The sequence below is a fragment of the Acanthochromis polyacanthus genome, chromosome 11, assembly GCF_021347895.1.
Source record: "Acanthochromis polyacanthus isolate Apoly-LR-REF ecotype Palm Island chromosome 11, KAUST_Apoly_ChrSc, whole genome shotgun sequence".
NCBI lineage: Eukaryota > Metazoa > Chordata > Actinopteri > Pomacentridae > Acanthochromis > Acanthochromis polyacanthus.
In genome coordinates this window covers 12836025-12860591 of record NC_067123.1, presented here as the reverse complement: position 1 = coordinate 12860591, position 24567 = coordinate 12836025, and the positions used below count along the sequence as shown (strand labels likewise).

General features: G+C 40.1%; 1 protein-coding gene across 4 annotated transcripts in view; it reads right to left on the bottom strand.

Moving 5' to 3' along the window:
• Positions 1 to 24567, bottom strand: part of LOC110966087 (zinc fingers and homeoboxes protein 2-like) — a 221363-nt gene that overhangs the window by 194878 nt on the left and 1918 nt on the right. Inside the window, exon 1 of one of the 4 annotated variants that reach the window (XM_051955099.1) lies at positions 22675 to 23145. The exons of the other annotated variants lie outside the window; for them this stretch is intronic. The gene's annotated coding sequence lies outside the window, so the exon portion shown is untranslated. Of the gene's footprint in view, positions 1 to 22674; positions 23146 to 24567 lie in introns of those variants that run through there. 4 annotated transcript variants of the gene reach the window in all.

Below are 24567 nucleotides of genomic sequence, written 5' to 3'. Positions count from 1 at the left end.
GTTCTATGGCAAATGCCAGCCGAGCTCCACGGTGCCAGTCAGCGAGCACAGCGGGCACTAGAGGACGCTGGGCCCTCAGACCACTCTCATTACATCTCTTTCTGATTGTTTGATCAGAGACATTCACACCAGTGGTCTGCTGGAGGTCATTTTGTAGAGCTATTGCAGTGCTCATCCTGTTCCTCCTTGCACAAAGGAGCAGATACCTGTCCTGCTGATCGGTTGAGGACCTTCGACAGCCCTGTCAAGCTCTCCCACACTAACTGCCTCTCTCCTGGAATCTCCTCCATGCGCTTGAGAATGTGCTGGGAGACACAGCAAACCTTCTGGCAATGGCACGCATTGATGTGCCATCCTAGAGGAATTGGACTGCCTCTTCAACCTCTGTAGGGTCCAGGTATCGCCTCATGCTACCAGAAGTGACACTTACCCTAGCCAAATGCAAAACTAGTGAAAAACAGTCAGAAAACATTAGGAAGGAAAAAATGTCAGTGGCCTTCACCTCTAAACTCATTCCTGTTTTGGGGGTTGTCTCATTGTTACCCCTCTCGTGCACCTGCTGTTAATTTTATGAACACCAAAGCAGCTGAAAAAAAGCCCCTCAGTTACTTACTTGACCAGATCAGTATCCCACATGTTTCACTGATTTGATGCAATACTTAGATTAAAAAGTGTTCCTTTAATTTTTTTGAGCAGTGTATCTATATATATATATATATATATATATATATATATATACACACACACACACACACACACACACACACACACACACACACACACACACACACACACAAACAGCGTATGAGTGCTCTGATAGGCTGGATAGCAGCAGGGAGTAAAGATGAAAATTAAAACTTGAGGCTCAATCTTTAAATCATTATCACTATTGTGTGCAAGCTACGGTTATTTATAAAGCATATTCAAACCCTGCTTAAGCTGATTAAAGTGAAATAAAAAGTATCACGCACACACACAGCACACACACACGCTCTACCACTGTCATTAATCAGCTAACAAGCAAACGCTACCATCAGGTGAGCTACTAGAGAGACTGACGTTACGTTTCCTCACTTTAAAACGGAATAAACATAGGATAATGTAGTGACTTACCCTGCTGTTGAGCTCCGTTCATCCTCGTCAGTGACATGTTGCGTTTCAGGTGCTGCATCATCATTGTGATGGTCCCGCGCCATCTCATATCACTTTTGCAAAGCTTGCATGTTACGCATGTTTTTTTGAGGACTTCGGCCTAACTGTTTTCTCTTTGTTGGTAATGTTTCATTGAATTTACTTTTCATTTGAAAATATCGCCTCCACTCTGCCTCCACCTCGCTCTGTTCAAGTCGCTCTGCTGGTGGATTTTTTTTAATAAACCATTATTTCTGTCAGCCAGCATTGACAAAGTTCTGCAGGTGAAGTAGACGGCTCCACTATGTGGTGAGTGACACATGAATGGCGCGACACAACAAATCAATAACGAATTTCATTGTCAACACTTTTAAGAATCAATTATCGGTTTTATAGATTCATTGTTGCAGCACTACATATAATAAAAAAGAATGAAAACTCAAACTATGAAAACATGACACTATTGAAATCTGAATCTGAAATCTGGAAGCTACAAAAGCAGCAAGAATTGTTGGATTTTCAAACTTTCAAACACTCTTTGAACTCATGTGATTTCAACCAAATCTATGCTTGATATTTCATGAAAAGCATTTTATTCAACATTTTTATTAATTTATAAATTCACAAAAATAAAGTATATAAATTTCTCCTAACCAGATTCTGTAAAAAATAAATCTGTGGTCCTACTCGCAACTGTGAAGCCATTAATGACTCGGGTGCAACCAACAAGCTTGTGATAAGAATTCTGGGAATTTTTTACTGGCCTGGATTGAACTGCAGGTTGTGTTTAGACAAAGCAGATGGGAGACAAGTAAGCAAAGGGGAAAAATATCCAAAATACAAGAAGCCACCATTTTCCCCAGTATTGGTAACACCTGTGAACACTTGGAAAATGTTGTACACATTTATTCCAAGTTTTTAGAATTTAAAATGAAAGCTGTAAAATGATTTATGGCATTTTACACACTCAAATTGCACAGATGATATTTCTGAGTTGTCTCTATTTCTAGTAATAGTGGTGTTGTTTCCCTTGACGTGTAGGACGTTAAATTGCAGTGAAAATGATCCTGCAGTGAGTAAAAATGTAACAGAAACAGAAAATGCCCAGAAACTGCTTGTTCACAGGTTATATTTTCAGTTTTAAGCTCCTAAAATGTTCTTTTTTCTTTTCATATTTGAAATTAAAATTATACCAAATATTTGTTGTATTTTTCCTTCAGCATAATCTAATAAACCAAAATTCAACCTTAATTTTTCAGTTTTTTTCTTTTTAAAGATTTATGGCATTTGAAATTTGTTATGGACACTTTTGAGTTGTGTCTATTTTTAGTCATGGATGTGCTGTTTTCCGACTTTATATTGCAGTGAAAAATAAGCTCGCAGTGAGTAAAAATGTGACAGTAGCAAAAACACTGTTTGGGGTTCAGAAGGTTAAGCAATGAGTCATGAATAAGTCAAGAAATCCTTACATCTGACAATCTCTACAAGTGCAAGTCGGAAAAACCCAGAATCTCCAAAGGCTCACCTTTACTCTGCAGCTCAAATATTAATCTCGATAACTTGACAGCAATATTGAAGCTTAAAATACTAGAAAACTCTCAGCGCTTCCTAAACTAACATCCAACCACCAGGGAACAATCAAGATGTTTTTGGTGAGTTGTCATGCCGCTGTACACACATCCCTGCAGCAGCAACAGCCAGAGCAAAGAAGTTTCCTACATGTTGTGGCTGCGGTCCAGAGTAGAACTATGACATACAACAGACAGCAAAATGAAGTCTGCAGCAGAAGGTGCACAGCTTATTTCTTGAAACGGATCACCATTCTTTACATTGTTCGGAAGTGTTCTGGATTTTGGACAAGTTGAAGCAAGAACAAATCAAATGAATGAGAATTGTGTCTGTGCAGCAAAGCAACATAACTGACATGGTCAACCACCTGGAAAACACCATTAACTGCAGTACAATGATACATCAAGGCCAAGAAAACCACCAAGATTACTTCACTGACTCCCAGCGTCAACTCAGACATCAACTAAGGATCTATTGATAGGGATTTTATCATCCTTATGTCGACTACTGGTAATGAATAACCAAATTTTTGAACCAGTATACATACAATTTTATATTACAGCAGCATGTGATATCAGACGACCTCTCATTCATAACTTGGCTTCTTCATTAATAAGTATTACTGAAGCTGAATATGTATAGCAGCTGACTAACCATCACGAGCTGCTTGAGTTTAATGCTTGTTTTGATGTAGCCAGTGGCTGTCTCCTGACGTAGCCGCTAGCCATTAGTGTAGCCTTCGCCACCAAGCAGCTAGTATCTCACTAAACTTAGTCTTACTTTAGTTAGATGTACTCCCGATGGCGTTAGCCACAGGCTCAACAGTTAGCCTCTTAGTGCGAGCCGTAGCCTAGCGTCATGAGCAATGCTCCTTTATCCCTGTCAGTAAACAGGAGCTGTCATTTCTGATTGGCTGTCACTTGTGATGGGTAACGAATATTTGAATCTCAAAATAAATATCCGGATACCACCGTCACTGTCGAATATTCGGATATTCAGGTCCACCCCTAGTAAACAGTAGCTTTCACGATAACTGGCTGTTACTTGAGATGTGTAACCGATCAGATAAAGTGAAGGCTGTTGACTTAACTTTGACTTTTGGTGCAATTTTATTGTTTTGATGCAAATATTTGTACATTAGCATGATTGTAGCACTACATGAAAGTGAAAGAAGCATTCAATTTATTTAAATGTGCAAATGCAATAAAAAATATTCTGTCTGCAACCATTATTAAAAAATGCTATTAACGCTGTTAGTCTGAAATGGTTTCATTTCTGACTCCACTTTCTGGTTCTTGAAAGAAAATTCGTGGCTTTAATGAACACAGCTCTTTCCTTCTGAGCACAGATAACTGATTTGTCTTTTTCTTAGCTTTCCCACATGGAGAGCAGAGCAGGACATGTTTGCTTTACTTTCTGAACCCTTGCACACTTTGATTCACTGCTTCTATAGATTTCCTGCTGGCTTATGTATTCAAACCAGCAGCTCTCCGATCACAGCACAGTCACATCCAATCCAATTTCTGTTGACGGATAATCCTCAAGTGTAAGCGATCGGGTCGTGATCGATCGAAGCATCAGTTTTCATCCCACATTTGATATTATTTTAGTCCCCACGACAACTTCCCTTTCCAAAAATGTAGATGGGACAGTTTGTAAGTAGAGTGACGTCTTCACCGCCTGCATCTGTAACGGATTCTTACATTCGAGATGAATAAGCCTCCATCGGGGAGTATCACATTCGGCACATTTGGTGTGATGGCAGCCTCGGCAGCAGGGTTTTGTTGAGTTAAGTGACAGTGTGAGTAATGTCTATTCTGAAGAGTCTTGTGAAGATGGGGTACCGCAGAGGGCAAAAAATAAAGTAACAGTGAGAATCTGGACCAATCGGGTTTTAAAACACAAACACGGGATGGATTGACGCATCAAGAGTTCCCGACAATCTCCAGACATTATGTAGCACTGATATTGCTTCTTACTGTCTAATCATTGTTTTTCTTTGAGTGATTTTCAGGATGGGTATTGTACATGTTTTGAAGCTTTTCAAGTTTTTTTTTAACGTAGAAAGAAACAATCAAATCTGCAGTTCTGTGATTTCTAGTCAACAATAGTGGTTGCAGGTGGTTAACCCCATAACACTCAAAAATCCAATTATTTGTTGAAGCTCTGAAGCTGCATTTTGCAAGGGTGTATTAAAGCAAAAGCAAAAAAAGAAAAAAAATGTAATGGACTATCATAATCATATTTACTTTCAACTAGGGCTGCACAATATTGGAAATATGTGCAATATGTGATATGGGTGTCAAGAACTGCGATATTGATATATATTGCAATATTGCTCTTTCATCCAAAGATGAACACTTGCATTAACCAATCTAGAAATATTTCAGCATATCCAAAAAGCCTTCTTTGCACACGACATTAACGGAGAGTGTACATTTCACGATATAACGTGTAATGGCCGCAGTTAAACCTTGGTGGCGCTTGGAGGTTTTTGTATGGCGTAACAGAAGAAAAACTTTCACTAATTGTTGTCTGTGTGCTTGCCTTTCGTTTCTCTGCCTTCATCGGAGTAGCTCGTGGTGTTTTAGATTGTAAGAAAACAGCATACAGTTCCTTGTGGTGGTGTTCGAGGTGGCTGTGCAGATCTGTAGTGTTTCCTCACGACGCAGCCACAAATTTTTCAGCATGGCTTGCAAAGTACTTGCATCTGTGACTCGTCCTGTCTCCTAAAGCTGTAGTACTCCCAAATTTCAGAGGTGCGTTGTTTTCTAGCCACAAGTTGTTCGCTACAGTCCTCTTTCTCGTGCCCTGCCATGTTGTGTTGTGGCACTTTCCCTTTCCGCTGGGAGCACAAGGCTCGCTCTAGCCAATAGCAAAAGTGCTATTCGGGGTGGGGGTGGGGGCTTAAGGTCAATTGGTCGCATGAAAACGTCTATGCATGCAAAAAGCATGATTTATACATCTAAATGATCATAAAAGTATCTCGCAACTTTGTGATATGGATATTGCACTTACCATTTATCGCAATAACGCTATTTTTTCAATATATTGTGCAGCTCTACTTTCAACCAATATCTGGATAGGTCAATAACAACACTAGTTGACTGTTGCATTGTCATTATTTTGATTAATGTGTGCTCAAAGAGGGGACTTTTCATGACGGCTTCAATTTTTTTTTTTTTTCATATTTCAACTCACGGATAATCACAGATTATCTGATCTACTCGTCCAATATTTTGGATTCCGACTCAATGACATGTTGAGATAGAACAACAATAATTCCAGGCTTTATAATAGTTCCTGAGATATGATTGTGCAAACATAGTCTTAAATTTTAACGTGCAAGAAATTGCGCTTGAAGTGGGTCAATGGTAGCCTAGCCACACTATACCCATGTTTCTGACGGCACAAGGGTCTAGGGAAGCTCGACAGGGAGGGAGGCGGGCTAAAAGGTTGTCTATCAAATCCCTCTGCAGCAATTGGGTAGGTATACAACCAATCAACGCAACGAATAGGCTGACGTAGTTCCGAGAGCACCGGCGGATTGTGGCCAAGTCCCATTAGCTTCCCAACCAGCGGAGCCGCGGAGCCAACTGGTATATTAAGGATTTGCCATATCCCGTCGGCATAAGTCCAAATTCTTTCTTCTCAATGAAACACTTAAGTGCCGTCCTTTGTTTATCTTTCAAGTTGAATTTTAGCTTCAAATCTTTAAGGGCTGTGGCCAAAGCCGAGTTGAAAGATAACTGTTTATTGTGCGCTGGTTGTTTCTGTCAGAATCGTCATGCCTCTGTCGTCACTTCGTTACGCCCGCCTTCTGACTCGACACTTCATGGTGATTGGTCCGGCCAGTTTTAGGAGAATCCAGCCTTGAGCCTTATGGAGGGTAACTAGACCCACCCTGGCAGAGAATTAAATTCGTTGCCGTGGGTTGTCTAGCGCGGCTAGGCTAGGTCAATGGGCAATTTTTCAAAAATTGTTAACTCAAAAAGAATTTCATATATCAAGCTAAAATTCCATAGTTTATAATAAAAATAAAAATTCAAGCAAATCAGAGATTGTCGAGCAGAAGGCCAATGTTATTTCAACATGGAATAACCCCAAAGTTAATTCTAAATCAAAACAAAAGCTAGTATTTGCAGCATATTAACTCATTTGACCATGGTCATTATATACTGAAATGACAACAGGCTCTGAGCAGATTAGGGACGAATGATATGCAAAAAAATAAACTGATTGCAATTGGCAGATAGTTTGAAATAAGCAATGATATTAGTGGAAATGGTCATTTTGTACATTTTTTTCCCCACTAGAATGGTTCAAAGTCGTTAAATGTGAGGGTGTTCACAGATAGTCTGTTCCTCCTGCTACCAAAAATAATGGATTAATCCTGGAAGCGGGTTGATGTAGCGCTTTTCAGAGATCGTCTGACCAATGAGAATTTAATCGGATGAGAGCTTGTCGACCAAGCAATCGCACAAAGCTTCACAATTCAAGCTGTGTGAAACACTTTAAGACACCGAACCACAGCTTCAACAGCTCCTCACTTTGTCATAGGAGTGTGTAAACAATAAAACAGTAGTTTCTTATCTTCTCTGTTGCCTATATCTACGCATACTTGTTGAATCACTCAGTGTTGCACATTGTTTTCCCCGTTAGAGTCAGGAGAATAAAATGCCTCCAAGATTATAGTGTTTTTAGAAACCGGTATGTGGATATTAAGTGTATGTCGTGTAAAGGAAGGAATATGTTGATTTAGGAAATTTTATTTCTGTACATTTGTGTCCAAAATCTAATCGATTGTTAGTCTTGCTCTTCCGGACATCCTGTAAAAATTTGGTGAAAATCCGTCCATGACTTTTTGAGTTATGCTGTTAACAGACACACACACACACACACACACACACACACACACACACACACACACACACACACACACACACACACACACACACACACACACACACACACACACACACACAGACGGACAGACAGACAGACAAACTCCGGTGATACTCTGGTGATTACATAACCTCCTGGCGGAGGTAAAAATAACCATTATAAAAATTTTGAATAACAACAACAATATAAACATATACATATAAGGTAAATATAAAAATATAATAAACATAATCACATATTAGATTTTATCCATTTATTATGTTTATTGGTTACTCCTTATCCCAAATAACTAAAAGAAATCTAAAGTGCAAGCCCAACTGAAGCTCAGGTCTGAAGAGGTTAGACTCTGTAATGCTGAGAGAAGTTTGAGGGTTTTAGATAATACCAATGTTGTTACAATGCATTGTGGGATATCCGAGTCCCTCTAATAAAGCACTGCATGTTACCTCCGTGTCCCAACTGAATCAGACCACAACTACATTTTGATTCTTAGAAATGCTGCCTAAATAGAAAGCTTCTCTGGGTTAGAAACAGAGCTGTTTTGTGTCTCAGAGCGCTGCAGCCAAGAAAATATTTTCTATTTACACCGAGTCTCTGAGAGAGAGACCGAAAGGATCCAGATTCATGTGATTCCTAAATTTAGAGTGTGGCAGGTTGGCACGATGTAGCTAATTCAATCAGTACCAAAAAGAAAACGGAAACCCAAAAAAGTACATCTACCACACATGAACTTTAATTTTAATTTAGTTTTTACTAAAAAATTAAACCATCTTCCTGTTTTTAAGCTCATCTAATGAAAGTGTGTCCAAACAAAACTTGAAACAAAAATGCTTCTGATTTGTTAGCACATTGTGTCACGTTATTTCACCTAATAGGGTTGATGATATATAATTATAATGTTCCGCATCAAAAAGAAGCAGCTCACACTTTCCTGTCTCACTCACTCTAAATAAAAAGAGCAGAATTTAATCTACCATGCACAGACCTATCCTCATTTGTAATGCTGGAGATTTATTGTTATTATCAATATTACCATCATTATTATTATCATCTAGGATTCATTTCTAATTCCCAGCAATTTAGGCTAAAACTCGCCTGGGAAATAAAAGGGGGTTGCAGCACATCGTATGCCAGTTGGCCTTCTCCAACCTGGCAGCCAAGAAGCAACAAACTGCGAATAAATCAAAATACCACATCTGAATGATGAATTCTTCCCACAGGTAATTTATTCGTGCCAAAAACCAGAAGAAGATTAACTTTTTTAGTTGGCAATCAAAGAATAAAAGGGCCAAATATTTTGCATTATAAGCAGAATATTTATAACCGTAACCTTATAACCCAATTATAGCATGAGTAATTGGGTTATTCATTGTATACATAAACTTGATTCACTAAAATGAATACTAATTGTACACTCAATAACCAGTAAGCCTTAAATCAATGATTAAAAACCATATTATTTGAAGCCCCAGATGTAGTATTATGTAATATAGACAAAGCTAAGTGATTACTTAGGAAGACAGCTTTCAGCTTTTTCTTCATTTGTATCATTATGTTCAGCTAAATGTGAAATTCTGACAGTTGAAAACAACTCTGGGGCTGCAAATCAGTAATCAGTTTTGTAATTATCAGTAAATCAGCCACTTATCTTTTCAAGAAAAATGTGAAAGGACGATTGTTTCAGTCTTTCAAAGCTCAAGGTGACATTTGTTTGACAGCAGTTTGTTTTGTTTGGGGCTGATTGTCCAAAAATCTGACAATGATGTAAAGAGAAAAGCAGCGTTTCCCCTCCTATATGACCGACGAGGCGGGCCGCCTCGCTGGTATAGGCCACCGCCTCATTACAATTTTGCCGACATTGCCGCCTCACTGGTCCGCACCAAAAAAAAAAAAGTAATGCTAAATATTAGAAAGCATTGACACATAAGTCCGGTATATTCGCCGCTGAAATCAACAAGTCAGAATGGCAGCCTTTTCTCGCCGTGGGTGAAGACAGCACGGCACATCCCCGTTGGTCGGTGACACTCAGTTCTCATATGACATCCCGCGAGTTCGAGTTTCAAATGTCGGTCGTTCCGATTGGCGAACAACGAGCATGGCGGACAAGAAGCGGCAGTGCTCCATCGTTTCGTTATTCGGGGCTAAAAGCAGGTGTGTATCACAGACATATGTCAAATTAAGTATCAAAACTATCGCAGTCATCAAAATAAAGTGAGCAACGATCTCGCTTCCTTTACTGAGTTTGCTTACTGTTTTGTTGTCCGCGGCGATACGAATTGACAGTGACTGCAAAAATGGCTCCCGTTAAAACATTTAGGCACGACAAAACCCGTTCTCACGAACGAGACAAATGATTTCAACGGAATATAAAGTTCCTAGTTTCTTTTGATAAAATGATTTATAGAGTGCCCGAAATTATATCGTTCAATGGCAAAACAAATTCTGTCTTCAAATTCTAGTTCTGTGTTCAAAAAAGTAACAGTTTTGAAAACAGAACTAATTCCTTCAGAAAACCAGTTGTTAACCCAGAGTTGAAGTTTTCTTTCACATTTTTAAGTAAAATGAAGGTCATGACATAACCTTTTTATTATAAATAAAAATGAAGTGGGAATTTGGTACCTAACATGTAGTTGTTTTTGGAAAAAAAGTAAAAGTCACCACTTGATTCCAGATTCAAGTCCTTTGTCATCTTTTTCAAATTTGTAATAAGAACTGATGTGGCATTTTGGAATGGCTTGTGGAAATCTGACCAGAATATAATAGACTGGACTAGTTGACATGTTTTGATCGCAAGGACAAGTGGGTTTTTATTTGTCATATTTTCTCCCTATCACTAATTTTTAGAAAAGAAACATGAAAATTTTATTTAATTTAGTTTTTGGAAATGGCTACAAATACAACAAAATGTGTTCCAAATTGTGCCAAAATGCCCCATTTTGCATCTTGATTTTCAAAATTTTTCCGGGGGGGCATGCCCCCGGACCCCCCTAGTTGCTTCGTGCCTCCGCCGCAACCCACCACCTCACAGCCATTTCAACCAAGGGGAAACACTGGAAAAGCAACATACTGTCACAACAAAACTTAAAAAAAGAACGTTTTTTTCGTTCCATCCATGCATTCATCTATTTTCTTCCACTTATCTGACTTCGAGTCATAGTGGCAGCAAGTTATTCCAGACATCCTCCCACCCGACAATGTTTTAGAGTTCTTCCTGAGGGATCCAAAAGAAATGTACAATCCCTCCAGAGTTGTGGGTCCACCTGGGGTCTCCTCCCATTTGGACATGTATGAATAGTCTCTGAATGAAGGCTCCCTAATCCCAAACCATTTCAGCCAGTTCCTCCAAAGTAAAGACGCAGCATCTCCACTCCAAGCTCCTCACCCTATCTCCAAGTCCAGCCACCCTACACACGAAACTCATTGCAGCTGTTTGTATCTGTGATCACATTGTTTTGGTCACCACCCCAGTGCTCATGACCATAGCTGAGGTTGGGAATGAAGAGAGACACCGGTAAATCGAGAGCTTTGCCTTCCGGCTCAGCTCCTTGTTCACCACAACACTCCAGCACAACGCCCACATTACTTTTGAATCCCTCTGTCCACCTTAAACTCCACCTCCTTGTTACTCGCAAACAAGATCTTGAGATACTTGAACTCCTTCACTAGGGGCAGCAACCCCGAGGAAGCAATCCACCGGTTTCCAGCTGAGAAATACTGAATCAGACTTGCAGGTTCTGACTCATCCAACAGTTAGCTGCAAAACGCCTTGGTGGGCAAACAGAACGACGTCATCTGCATAAAGTGAGGTGTGACTCTGAGGTTCCTGAACCAGATACCCTCCTTACCATGTCTGCTTCTTGGGATCCCATCCATCCATTATCTATACACCCCTTTATCCTCTATAGGGTGATGATGGGACTGGAGTCTATACCATCTGACTGGCTGGGTACACCTCGACAGTTTGACAGTTTATCACAGAGACACAGAAAGACAACCAAGCACACTCATATTCACACCTGTGGATAATTTAGAATCACCAATTAACCTCAGCATGTCTTTGGACTGTGAGAGGAAATTCAGACCTAGGACCCTCCAGCTGTGAATGACCGTGCTGCCCCCAGGGATCCCATTCACAAATATCACAAACAAGACTGGTGCAAAGGGCAACTTTGGTGGAGTCCAACATCTACTGGAAACATGTTGAACTTAATCGTGAGAATGAAGACATGGCTCTCACTTTGGTTGTACAAGGACTGGGTGGCTCATAGCATAGGGTGACCATACGTCCTCTTTTGCCCGGACATGTCCTCTTTTGAGAGGCTGTCCGGCCTGTCCGGCCGGCGTTTATATAGTCCTTCAAATGTCCGGGTTTTTGATCTTGCCTAGCTTGAGCGCGTCACAGACCAGTGTATTTATCATTCACGTTGAATGGTTCCTTTGGAAACACGCTCTGAGAGGCGGAGTTTGAGCCGAACCCCAGAACGCTCCACACTCACTCACTCACTCTTCGCAGGCTGACAGGCAGGTAGGCACACTGCGAGAGAACACTCGAACCGAAAGAAAATGCCGAAACGCAAATGTCATTTCACTGACGAAATGCGAAAAAAGTACTCCTGTTTTCGTCCGGGTCGTGTCAAATGGGAGGCAGAATGTACAGTCTGCAAAGCTGGGACTTATGTCTCTGTAGCTAATAAGAGAAGGAAAAAGAAGGAAAAAAAGGACTGTTGACTTGAGGCATTATTTCTATTTTTTTTTCATTTGCCATTAGACACATTATTTTGAAGAATGGGCTAACTGAACATTGAAGAATAGGCTACCTCTCTTTTTTCTTTTTGTTTAATATTTTGAGGCATTATTTCTATTTTTACATAATTGATAATTGGGAGGTTATTTTGAAGAATGGTACTCTACCTCACTTTTCCTAACTAAGGTGTAAGTGTCAGACTTAAGAGAGATGATTATTTCTTATTTTGTTAAACATCTGAATACATGTGTTCCTACACAACCTGAGTCAATAACTATTAAAGACTAGAGCATGCCATATTTGTATGTAACTGATTATATTGTTTAGGAGAATTACTTTAAATTAATAATTAATTATAAAGCAACTGTTTGTGAGTGTTTTTGGGCTATTTTTCTGTATATCCAGGTAAAGTGTTCTTTTCTGGGGAATTCAGAAAATCTGTTTAACTGAGTTTGAAGCACAGAAAGCCCCCTGACCCATGGAAAACCCCTAAAAATGTGTGTGTGTGTGTGTGTGTGTGTGTGGGGGGGGGGACTGACAATTTTTCACGCGCGAGCTGGAAGTGTGTCCTCTTTTCAGAGAAACAGAATATGGTCACCCTATCATAGCAGCAACCCCGGTACCCCCTACTCCCACCAAACCACCTACAGCATCCAGGATGTAGGCCACAAACCACAAGTAGCCGTGGATGCTCAAACTCCCATGACCACCTAAGCAACTGTGCATGAATAAAGAACTGATATTAACCTTGCTTTGTTTGATATTTAGGGTAGAAATGCAAGTTTCCAGGGAGGTTGTTTTTGAGATTGCATGAACAAGCAGTTTGACAGGGAAGTAATACTGCAAATGAGGCATTCAAAGCAGGCAGAAGCTTTGGATTTTGACTTACAGGAATCATTTTCCCAGCTACATCACAGATTTTGCACATCGTAACATATAAAAACCAGAGAAGTGCAGCAAATATTGTGATGGTGAAATGTATGGGTTCTCGCAATATATATGTACGTTGCCCAACAGAGAATGAGGGCAACTCCTTTGATTTTTTTGCCACAGTGCCAGCTTGTTCATTAGTGGCTGCAGCTGAGTTCTTCACTTTGTTTCAGCAGCTCAGCGGAGGATTTGCTGTCAAACTGAAACAGAGACAAAGAGTAGAAAATGGGCCGAGGCAGATTCTGAGAAACAGCCTCTCGCCTGGAAAGTTGCTGGCTGCGACTGCCGACCAGCTGGGACGATCTGGAAACACAAACAACGCGAGGCTGAGGTTCTCGTGAGCAAGGCAGCGACTCATCTCGGCGGAGTTTGTCGTGACGCCGGCTTCGTAGGTTTTTCGGGTGGCCCCCAGGTGTGAACACAAGGAAACATATGAATATCAATGAGGACACTGATGAAACGAGGGCAACTGTGCTCAGTGAGCTTTTTCTGGATAAATGAGGGTTTGAAACAAGGTTCAAATTAAGGATCCAGACAGGAAGAGGAGGGGGTTCTCCAACAAATCACAGTTCAGAGGCGGGGAGCTAATCTGAGACGTTTTTTTGTCTGATGAGCCCATCAGTGCTGCTGGTCACTCATGTGTTGAGTAATTGAGAAACGCACACACGACAGGCTTTAATAAGAAAATAAGCATTCTTTTCTCTCCTCATGAATAAAAATGACTTCTTCGAAGTTTAAGAAAAAGAAATCTAAATAACAGAAGCAAACAGCATCTGTTTTTGAAGTGTTGAGCTCTAAAAATGAGGTAGCCAGCAGAGAGAAAAAAAACAAACAAAAACAAAAAAACAGTGACACCTACTTTCACTGGATGATTGATGGGATAAAACACTAAACAAATTTGGCTACTTTTTTTTAAAGGGTGTTCGGTAAATTATGTCAAAATGACAAAATGACACACTTTCATAGAGTGGGGCCTGCATATATTTTAGATAATTTTCTTCCACAGACCACAGAAAACAGACCTGCGGTATTGTAGATAAGATCTGGTTCTTTATCTTCAGCTGAATACTGATAAGTTTGATCAGGATGCTCAAAAGTGACCCTATAAAACAGAAACTGTGCCGTTGATACAGCTACATAACCAAACTGACAGAAAAATGCCGTTAGCACACTTCAAATTCTCAGATTAATGGTCTGGTTCTGTCTCTCTGCAGTTGATTTGCTTCTTTCTGTTTTTTTTACCGCATGTCTTCATTCCTGTTTTGTGGCTCTTAGTATTTGTTTTGAGTAATTCTGCATGTGTTTGTGGCCGTTTTGTCTCGTTGGTTTTCAATTTGCTTTATGTCTCTTTTCATCAGTTTTAGTCTTTTTCTGGTCAGTTTGTGCAGCCATTTGTCATCCGTTCATATTCATTTTGCATCTTCGTTTAAACTTCTTAATGGAATTAAAGCAAACAATTGTCAGCAACAAATAAGCAAGAGATTTCAAAACTGAATTGTTGTGTCACATAATTTTGTATTCAGTGGAAACTCAAGGCAAACTTTTTTTTTCTGGATAATTTTTAAGTGACAAGTAGAATTATTTGATGTTTTCCCACATTAGATTGACATTTCACAGATGATTAGTTCAATGATGACTGGAAAGTTAAAATTCAACAATTTGTTCTGTTTTTATACTTTCTTGCTACACAAAAATTTGTAATTTTGCTTTCCAAACCTTCCGGTGGGTTTTGGCATTCAGAGGGTTGAGTGTAGAAATAATCCAGACTTAAGTGAGTTACAGCCCTAAATATAACTAATATTTCAAAAAAGATTGAGTCATTTGAAATATTTTTGCGTCATACATAGGCTCTACAGTAAACTCATGTGCCTTCCTGGATACAAACAAAACCAAAAGTTCTTCAAAATTTACAGGTAAGAAAAATGCTAATTCAAATATTTTTCATTGTATTCATTGTTGTCTATTCTTGTCACCTCATTTGAATATACATAATTTCAATATAGGTGGTACAATATTATTTTCAGTATTATAGGGCATAGTGTTTTCACATTGTTGTCCATGTTCATCTTGAATGGAGCAAAGAAACATTCTGATAAGCCAGCTGACCCATTCACAGACCGATTCAAACACTGGCCATGTGTATGTTTTATTTCATAATAAATGTTTTTGCTGCTCCGTCGGACTCTGTAACATCATGTGACCTCTGTCTGTGCTGTTCTGCCGCAGATGGAGCTGTAGGCAGGACTGAACTGCAGATCGATGTTAAACTGATTGGCCCGGAGGGGAAACTCAAAAACAAGGCAACATATTTGTCACTGATTGGTCCAGACAGACACTTCATCATGCGCAGGCAGACGTGTTTACTGCTGGTTTTGTTTACCAGGCACATGGCTCCCTGCAGGGCTGCATAAAGACCAGCCTTCTATACTGCTCATCCTGCAGACGACAGGAGTGAAGCCCATTTTATTTTCATGTTACATTAATATTAATTACTTTACACAGCTGACAAGCACGGAACCACAACTAAGCGTGTTTTATCTCATCCGCAAAAATAACACTTGCATTTTCTCCTTCTTTCTTTCTGTTATTGTATTTGAGTTTGATTTCATCCCTTGCATGGATTATATTTTTGGGAACATGTCATTAGAATGTACAGTAAGTGAGAAATCATCTGCTCCGCTTTCCGGTTTGACCCACGCAAGTGGGTGCTGATATTTTGGGATTTAATCTGCTTTTTTGTGCCAGTATTCAATATCCTAAAATTTGGCCTCCTCCTGCCAAAAATTTCAAACAATTACAAGTATTCAGTGTTTCCCCCAGTTATTCTTGGCAGTATGGAAAAGCCTCTGAAGCAGCACGCAGACCACAGGACACTCAAACTCTATTACCGTCAATATTACTGTTCTTATACCCATTTTGTAACACTAATTTGATCAAGATCACTATTATATTTTTCCATCATGAAAAGATTATGTTGATCGATCATGCAAACATTATCACACACTCGGAGTGACAGCAGACGTGGATGATCCTTGACAATCACTAGAGATGTTCTGATTAAACCAGGCACTGATCACAATCAGCTGATAGGACTCGATGTGGCAAGATGGGAAACCGAATGTAAAATGAAACCAGTAGATAATCGCTAAATATATTTTCAGCAATTTAACAGACTGCTCAGTGTCTCCAGTTTACATTTTTGTTCAGAAAGTGGATCTGAGCTGCCGATAAGCCAAAATGAGATTTTAAAATTGACTTTAAAATGAAAGTAGGCTTTAAGATGATGATTTTAACCTTCTGAACACCAATGGTAAATTATCAAGTTCTGGCTGTAAATTGACCTAAAAATTAGGCTTAAAATTGAGGTACTTTAGTAAAACATTTTTATTCTACAGGTTTAATTCACAACAAAAATAGTGTTTGCTCAAACCAGAGCCTGGAAAAAGACTAGTAATTCTGTGCTACTCAACCAAGAAGCCATCAGTGACCCACTGACCGGCAGTCGTGACAAAAGTTCTGAGTGTTTTCAGGTGAACTGCATGCAGTGTTTACTCAGAGCAGAGAGGAGACAACATGAAAGACCGTAAGGAAAGTAAAACATGCTGGATCAATAAAATAAATGCAGCATGGCTCAACAACAGTAAACAGAGGAGCAAGTTGTCGAGGATACCTTCAACATGGTAAAACATCTTTTGCGAGTTGATGTGAAAAACATCTAGTCTGTAGAGGTTGTAAAAATGTAAATAGTTTGATGTCTATAGTCTGTAAAAACATCTTCTTTTACAGTATTGTTAACACTTGTGGACAGTTTTGTAAAATAAAAAGTCAGAGATGTTCAATTTTTGTCTTTTTCCTTTAGATCAGGTGTGGCCAACCAGTCAGAGGCTAAGAGCCATAGTTGTTACTGTGCTACTGCAAAGAGCCACATCACACACATGGGCACACATGAACTGCCCCCATCCTCCACAGAGGTGCAGGACTCTGTCGCTCTCTCTTACACATACAGAGACCTCTGCTCTACCAGATTTACTGTAAATGTCACACATCAACATGATAATGACAAAAAACAGAGTCCCACAGAACTAAGACCATTTTCAACAATGAACACTGTGTGCACTGTCTCACAAACATACTCTCAGTTCAATGTTTAGTTCATGTCTACAAACAAAAATATAATAATTTACAATAGCATTTTTGCTCTTACCATGCATGTTGCTTAGTGGGACTTCTGGCATTCCATGCCCTCAACAATCCTTTTCAAATGTGGTTTATTATCAGTTGTCACTCGAAGCAATTCCTTCACGTGTCTGTCAGAACAGATCGATGCTTTGATTTCACAAGTTTCAGGGTAGAAAAAACAGACTCGCAGATGTATGTTGACCCAAACATTGACAGTACCTTAAGAGCAACCCGTTTGACATTGGGGTACTTTTCCTTTGGCACACTTTTCCAGAATTCAATAGTGCCTTGTCTCAAAACAGGTTTCAGTTGGTAATCTTCATAAAGATTGATCGTCTCCAGCTCAGCTGCAGCCTCATCTGTGACCAGCGGGGTTTTCAAAAAGCCCGTCTCCACATTAAACGGGTCCACGAGGAACATAATCTGCGGCCTTTTCAGTTCAAGATCACGGAACCGGGTCACAAAGTTCTCGTGCAGGTTTTCAACCAGCATTGCGTATCTGGCTGTTTGCTTATTCAGGACAGCGCTGGCGACTTGCCTGCTGGCTTTTAGCAGAGTGGGAAAATGCGTTAAATTTCTCTTCTGAATATACATCTTGAACAGCTTCAATTTGTTGACAAACGCAAACACGCTTTGCACCAGATCAGGCAGTATTTTTGACTTACCCGGCAGGGTCAGGTTCAGTCTGTCCAAGTGACACAGCGTGTCGACCAAAAAAGCCAGATCCATAAACCACTTGAGATCTGAGACCTCGGGATAGTGCTTGTCCTCCTCTTCCATGAACAGTTTCACGGCATCCATGCTCAAAATGATCAGAGAAGCGAGAAAGCGCCTTGTCTTATGACAGTCACCTCACAGTTCAGTGCAGCGGTAGGTCACCTGGAAGCCCTTGGTTCAGCTCAGTGATGAGATTTTTGAATTGCATGTCGTTAAGGGCGTGTGTGTGGATGCAGTTGACGATTTCCATCACAGGGTTCATGACATCTAAATTCAATGATTTAGACACGAGTTGCTCCAAGTGGATGATGCAGTGGAAATTCCAAAACTCTGGAAGTTTGTCAGGTTTGCACAGCCCCACAAGCCCGTTCACAGATCCGATCATCCAGCGCTCCATCCATGGCTCTCGCAGTTAGTTTCAGTATTGGCTGATTTGCGTTCACAAATGCAGCCATCATTGTTTCTATCACATCTATGCCCCGGGTTTTGTCTTTTAATGGCACAATATCAAGGAGTTTTTCTTTGATCACACGATCTTTTGACACAGATCGTGCAAATATTGCCAGCAGAGGCTTGTCTTGCATGTCACAAAACTCATCCAATGCAATGCTAAAATACTCACAGGCTTGAAGGCTTGAAGGTCGGAGTTCAATAGCCATGTTAATGTCCGATAGTCTGTGTTCAACCGTGCGACGGGACAGTTGGATGTCTGATACCATTTGTTTTAGTTTGTTGTTTTCACTACATTGTAAGGCTTTTTAGCCCATGCAATGTTCCAAGCAAGTTTATACAATGCAAGCGTTACAGTCTTTAAGTGCTTCGTAATTTTTTGGAACAACTGTGTCTGCTTCTCTGTCTGACCTTTCAAAGTGACCAACTTGTGCTTGCGAAGTTCAGTGCCCTTTGTAAATTCCTTGTCGACATTAGCATGGAGTGAACTGAAGTGCCGCTGAAGATTTGAAGCCTTGAAATCCGCTAATGATGCCTGACATATAAGACAGAATGGCTTGCCATTACGTTCAACAACAACACAAAAAACTCTCCCACTTAAAACATCCTGTGCCCCTCTTCATATTTTTGATTGGCCGTGCATTTTTCCCCTGCTATTTTGAGAGTGAATTTGGTAGACTACACAATGGCTAAACTACTCAATGCCCCCCCAAGTCATTTGCGTAAACATGCATGTACATGAGATGTACGTACCATAAAAAAATACAAACACAAAATTCGAGGTGAACGTAAGAGCCGCATGAAACTGGGCAAAGACCCGCATGCAGCTCGGGAGCCGTGGGTTGGCCAGGCCTGCTTTAGATTGTTGGCACTATAACTCTGTCACGCTGCACAGTCATGGTTGTGCTGTTTCCACAGAGGTGCAGGACTTTATATTGTGGTGAAAAATAAGCCCACAGTGAAGAAAAATATGACCGGAGTAAAGAAACATCCAGAAAATACTCTCTGAAAAAGAAATACTCTGAAAAAGTTCAGAGAGTTAAGATTCATGTCAAACTCAGATCCTGAGCAGGGCTGGGTCACAAAACGATAATATGATCCCTGACTTTGAGCTGAATCATGCAGGATAACCCCGATTCCAGTCCTCTTAGTCACTGACCACAAAACTCTGTAGTATTTAGACATTCAAATAAGTCTGGTGTTGAGCCTTGTTGGCAACTTATCCTCCAGTGAGAAAAACAACCAAGAAACCTGAGCTTCTTAGGCAGGACGGAGAACATCGTCCTCTTGTGCCAGAGCCAGAGAAACAGGATGACTCGCTGACAAAACTTGACATATTTCTCCAATTAGCTACAGAAAAGACACTCTGAGGCAGAGAGGTTCTTTTAAATGGCTTAATTTAGTCAGGCGACCCTCACAGGGTCTTCACCAGGTGGAAATAAAACAGATGGGTCCTCTATATAGACACAGGAGGTCAATTTAGTAGCAATAACGACTTTGTGTGTTGTGTCTAAAGGACACTTTTTATTTCTGTGACCTGCCTGCATTGAGATTTCTTGGATTTAATACAAGTGAAACTAACTCAAAACTCTCCAGATATGTTTACACGGATTTGAATCAGATTAAAAGTCCAAGCAGAATAAACAAATGGGTAGTTTAGATGGGTTTTTTTTTAGAAATCAATCCCAAGAAAAAAAGAACATGCCACTTTATTTTCTTTTTTCTATAGATTAATCGATGAACCTAAATTACCCTTCTCCTCCAAACTGTATGTCACTGGATAAGTTGAAGCACTGAATTGCTGAGTTAAACTGAAAACTGCAATATGGTAAAAATCAATAAAATAATAATTTATATTGTTTAAGCCTGTCGTGCAACTTTAAAATAGATCCGAGTGTCTATCAAACTCCTTAAAAACATTTTAATATGTGTGTATTATACAAAGTGCAACATGGACACAACATGGCAACTCATTTTCTCTTTACTATGTTGTTTTGACTTTAGCAGTAGCTTTGGATGTTATATTTGCAATTATAAAATTAGCATCAGGTCTTAGTGAGTAGTACATCATTTGCTATTTCATATACGTTCCAATGTCTGACAACAGAAACAGCAAAATAAGGAAACGAGAACAGCTTTATTGGAAATTCAGCAGTATTCAGCTGCAAGAGAAAAGTAAATACATATCAAGTCCCTCCACGCTAAACAGCACAACGGTAGCTTTGCTTGAAACTCTGCACAGTGTACAAACCACGTTTCTGTTCCGTGATCATTTCAAGAACAACCAGACTTTTGAAGCTTTGGAAACTTTTATATTAAACCGGCTCACATTGGAGCACTGACGGTCGGAGCCAAAACAACCGACGTCATGATGCAACGATTACGTATAATGCTGAAGAAACACATTTGTTATTACAGCTGGCTGAACTCTAAAAATAAAAAAGAGCTCATTTCTGGTGTGGAGTTAAATTCGGTCAAAATGGGGATCCCTGATTTTCATGTTTGCACAACTTTCCCCACCCTGAGCCCTCCCAGTCGACGTGGAAGGTGGGTTTGGTCCAACACCAGCCGTGCAGATCCAATACAGCCTGTGCATGTGTCGAGTTTCCCCATGAAGAGCTCCAGCAGTGAGGCAGGGTGGACGCTACAACACACACACTGTATTTCTGACCAGCCCATGCTCTCCAATGACTCACAACACACACGCACACACAATCACTACCACTTCACTCACGCACAACCTGGCACGCTTGCTTTCCCAAACACACACCCCCACATGCAGCCTCTCACTATTTCGAAAGCACTGAAAATCCATGTACCACTGTGTGTGTGTGTTTGAAATAAAAGCAAAAAAAAAAGAAAGAAAAAAGAAGAGTGAGGGAGTGGGGAAAAAAAACCCTGAATATGTGTGTGGAAGATGCAGCTGTCATGCATGCTTTCTGCATGTGTGTGTGTGTGTGTGTGTGTGTGTGTGTGTGTGTGTGTGTGTGTGTGTGTGTGTGTGTGTGTGTGTGTGTGTGTGTGTGTGTGCATGTGTGAAACAAATAGCGGTTTGACAGTGACAAAGAGTGTGTGTGATGCTAGCTGTCGCAAAGTACATGTGTGTTTATGTGTGTGTGTGTACATGGCTCGTATAGCTGCCATGAGCCCCTCATGACTGAATGCCATTGAGGGCAACACAATTCCAGAATGGGGTCCTTTTCTATCACCGCAAATAATAAAAAACACACGAGACGAGCAGCAATTTTCTGCAATAAAAAACCAATGATGTGAACAGTCTAAACGGTGAAATAAAATCTGACTGTGTGCTGCAGTGTGTGTGTGCAGAGAGGGAATGGGAGGGGGGAGGGGGGAGATTGTGGATTGGGGTGACAGGTCAGGTGGCAAAACAGCAAATCACAGCTGCACTTCCTAGAAACCGGCAAAATGTGTGTGTCAAAGAAAAAAGCGGCGTGTCAGAGCAGGAAGAGGAAAAGCAAGAGTGTATGATGTGAAAGTAGTAGTGAGGAAGGAAAGGCGCACGAGAAAGCGCTGTGTGGTGCGAGTAAGTAAGTGAGTGTGTGTGTGTGTGTGTGTGTGTGTGTGTGTGTGTGTGTGTGTGTGTGTGTGTGTGTGTTGGCGTTTGTGACAAATAAATAGCAGCCAGAGAGCAAGCGAGCGCGCTCTGATTCGGAGACTGGCAGCATGACTGACTGATCCCTGCATCCATATCATAGGATTAAAAAGCCTGACACGGCGCAGATACAATAGCAGCAAAATATGAGACAAAAAAAGTCGGTCAATGGAAAAGGAAATGTGATTATGAACCAGAACAGGCGAGAGGAAGATAATATTAAAAAATGTGACACACTTTCAACAGGAGCCATACAGTGTGAGCAGGCTGGGAGGAGGTGGGAGTTAACGCTGTCACCGGGCAATATAGAGGGAAGGAGGAAGAGGAGCTGCCAAATAGGAATCTCTCCAATGATTTCCAGGAGCCAAGACACACTTCAGTCACACTGTCAGGGATGTGGCGGAGGGTGAAACCTGCCCAAATTCAGTTTACACACCTGTTCGTCTAAGCCTGACGGAAATCTTCCTCCTGTATGTCCTTCAAAGTCGACTCAAACTGCAGGTGGTTGCATGAAAGCTGGAAAAAATAAAATAAAACTAGGGCTTTTTATTGATTGCATTCATCTGACTACGAGGGTGGGGTTGGGTCACAGGTCGCTGAGGCTTCTTTTTCGTTTTTCCCTCCTCTCTCCACAACCACGTCACTGCATATGGCCTGAGCCAGCATGCGAGCCGGCTGCACCTAATTATTCATGATTTTATGTAACAAGATTTTGTGTAGGAAATTAGGTCGGAGAACATACTGAGCACAGACTGGGAAAAGTTGAGCTAAGAGCTGCTGTATCATATACTGACGAACCCAGTCTATACACAGGCAACATGCCAGCTAAAACACAGATTTTCCTGAACACAGTACTCCCACTACAAACCAGTTTGCACAATAGCAAATTCATTAACACCAGACTACACCACTGGTTTCAATATGTGCACATATGAGGAGCAAATTTCCAGAAGTATATTTATAAATAGGTGTATTTCGACATAAACCAGTCACTAACCAGTCCAATATTACACCCTTTTCAATATAAAGGAGTTTCAGAACAGACAGTGATGCAGTTTTTTATGATAACTGCCCGATTCTGTTTCAACTAGCACAAACTGAGTGAACGTAGAAAAGTAAAAGTTGGATTATAGGCAGAATAAATGGGAAAAAAGCTGCCATATCATACGCTGACAATAATAGCATGTATACACAAGAGAAAACCCATTTTTTTGGGCACATTCTGGCGCAAAACACCAGCACTTCACTGGTTTGTGCAGTAAATTCTTATATAAAACAGTTCAAAACTAGACTACATCGCTGGTTTTGAAAAGAGCTAGTAATTATTATTGTCATGGTGGATTCATCCGTTTTCTCTATTAGTTCTTTGGTCTATAAAGTGTCAGAATATGGTGAACGACATCAATCAGTGGCTCCCAAAGCCTACGATGAGGTCCTCAAATGCTTCGTTTTGCCCTCAGTCTGAAGATATCTGTTTTTCTGTCATTTATGAGGAAATAAATGAAGAAATGCTCCCATATGGGATGCAGGAATTAGAGAATTTAAATTTTTTCTCTTCAAAAAACACCTCTCAAATGGATTATCAAAGTAGATGATTAATTTAATAGTTGACAACTAATCAACTGATTACTTACTGTAGCTCTAGTTTTCACACAAATCAACAAAACATATGAACAGAGAAATGCATTTTCAAATGACACCTGTTTAATAGGATGCTAGTTGCAACATAAATTGGTTCAAACACAGACACTGACTGTATGAAACTATTAAAATACATACTGGATGAACTTGGAAAAGGGAAAATGAGAAAAAGAAGGGCAAAAAAACTGCCTTGTCACACACAGACAATGCTAGTCTATAATAAAGAGACAACATAACAGTTAAAATACACATTTTTTTCATGCACAATCTGGGTCAAAACACCAGCTGTGCAGTAAATTATTGCATAAAACTGTTGAAAACCAGACGCGGCTGATTTCGAACAGAGTTGCAACTACTGAATATAAGATTACTTAGTGTTGATGTTTTCCTCAATGGTCTTATCTTATTTCACCCACAATGCAAGATATTCAGTTTAATGCCACAGAGAAGAGGGGCTAAAAATATTTGCATTTAGGAAGCTACAATGACAGAATTTAGACTTAATTTTTTTTTTTTTAAAAACTTCTCAAATCAATTGCTGACAACTAATTGATTAACTTAACTGTTGTAGTTCAATTTTATGGAAAAATTACCAAAAATGCATGCATAGGAAAGCGTGTTTACATATTAATCTGATACAAACTATTTTCATATGAAGCTTGATTGCAAATGGAGCGGTTTTAAAACC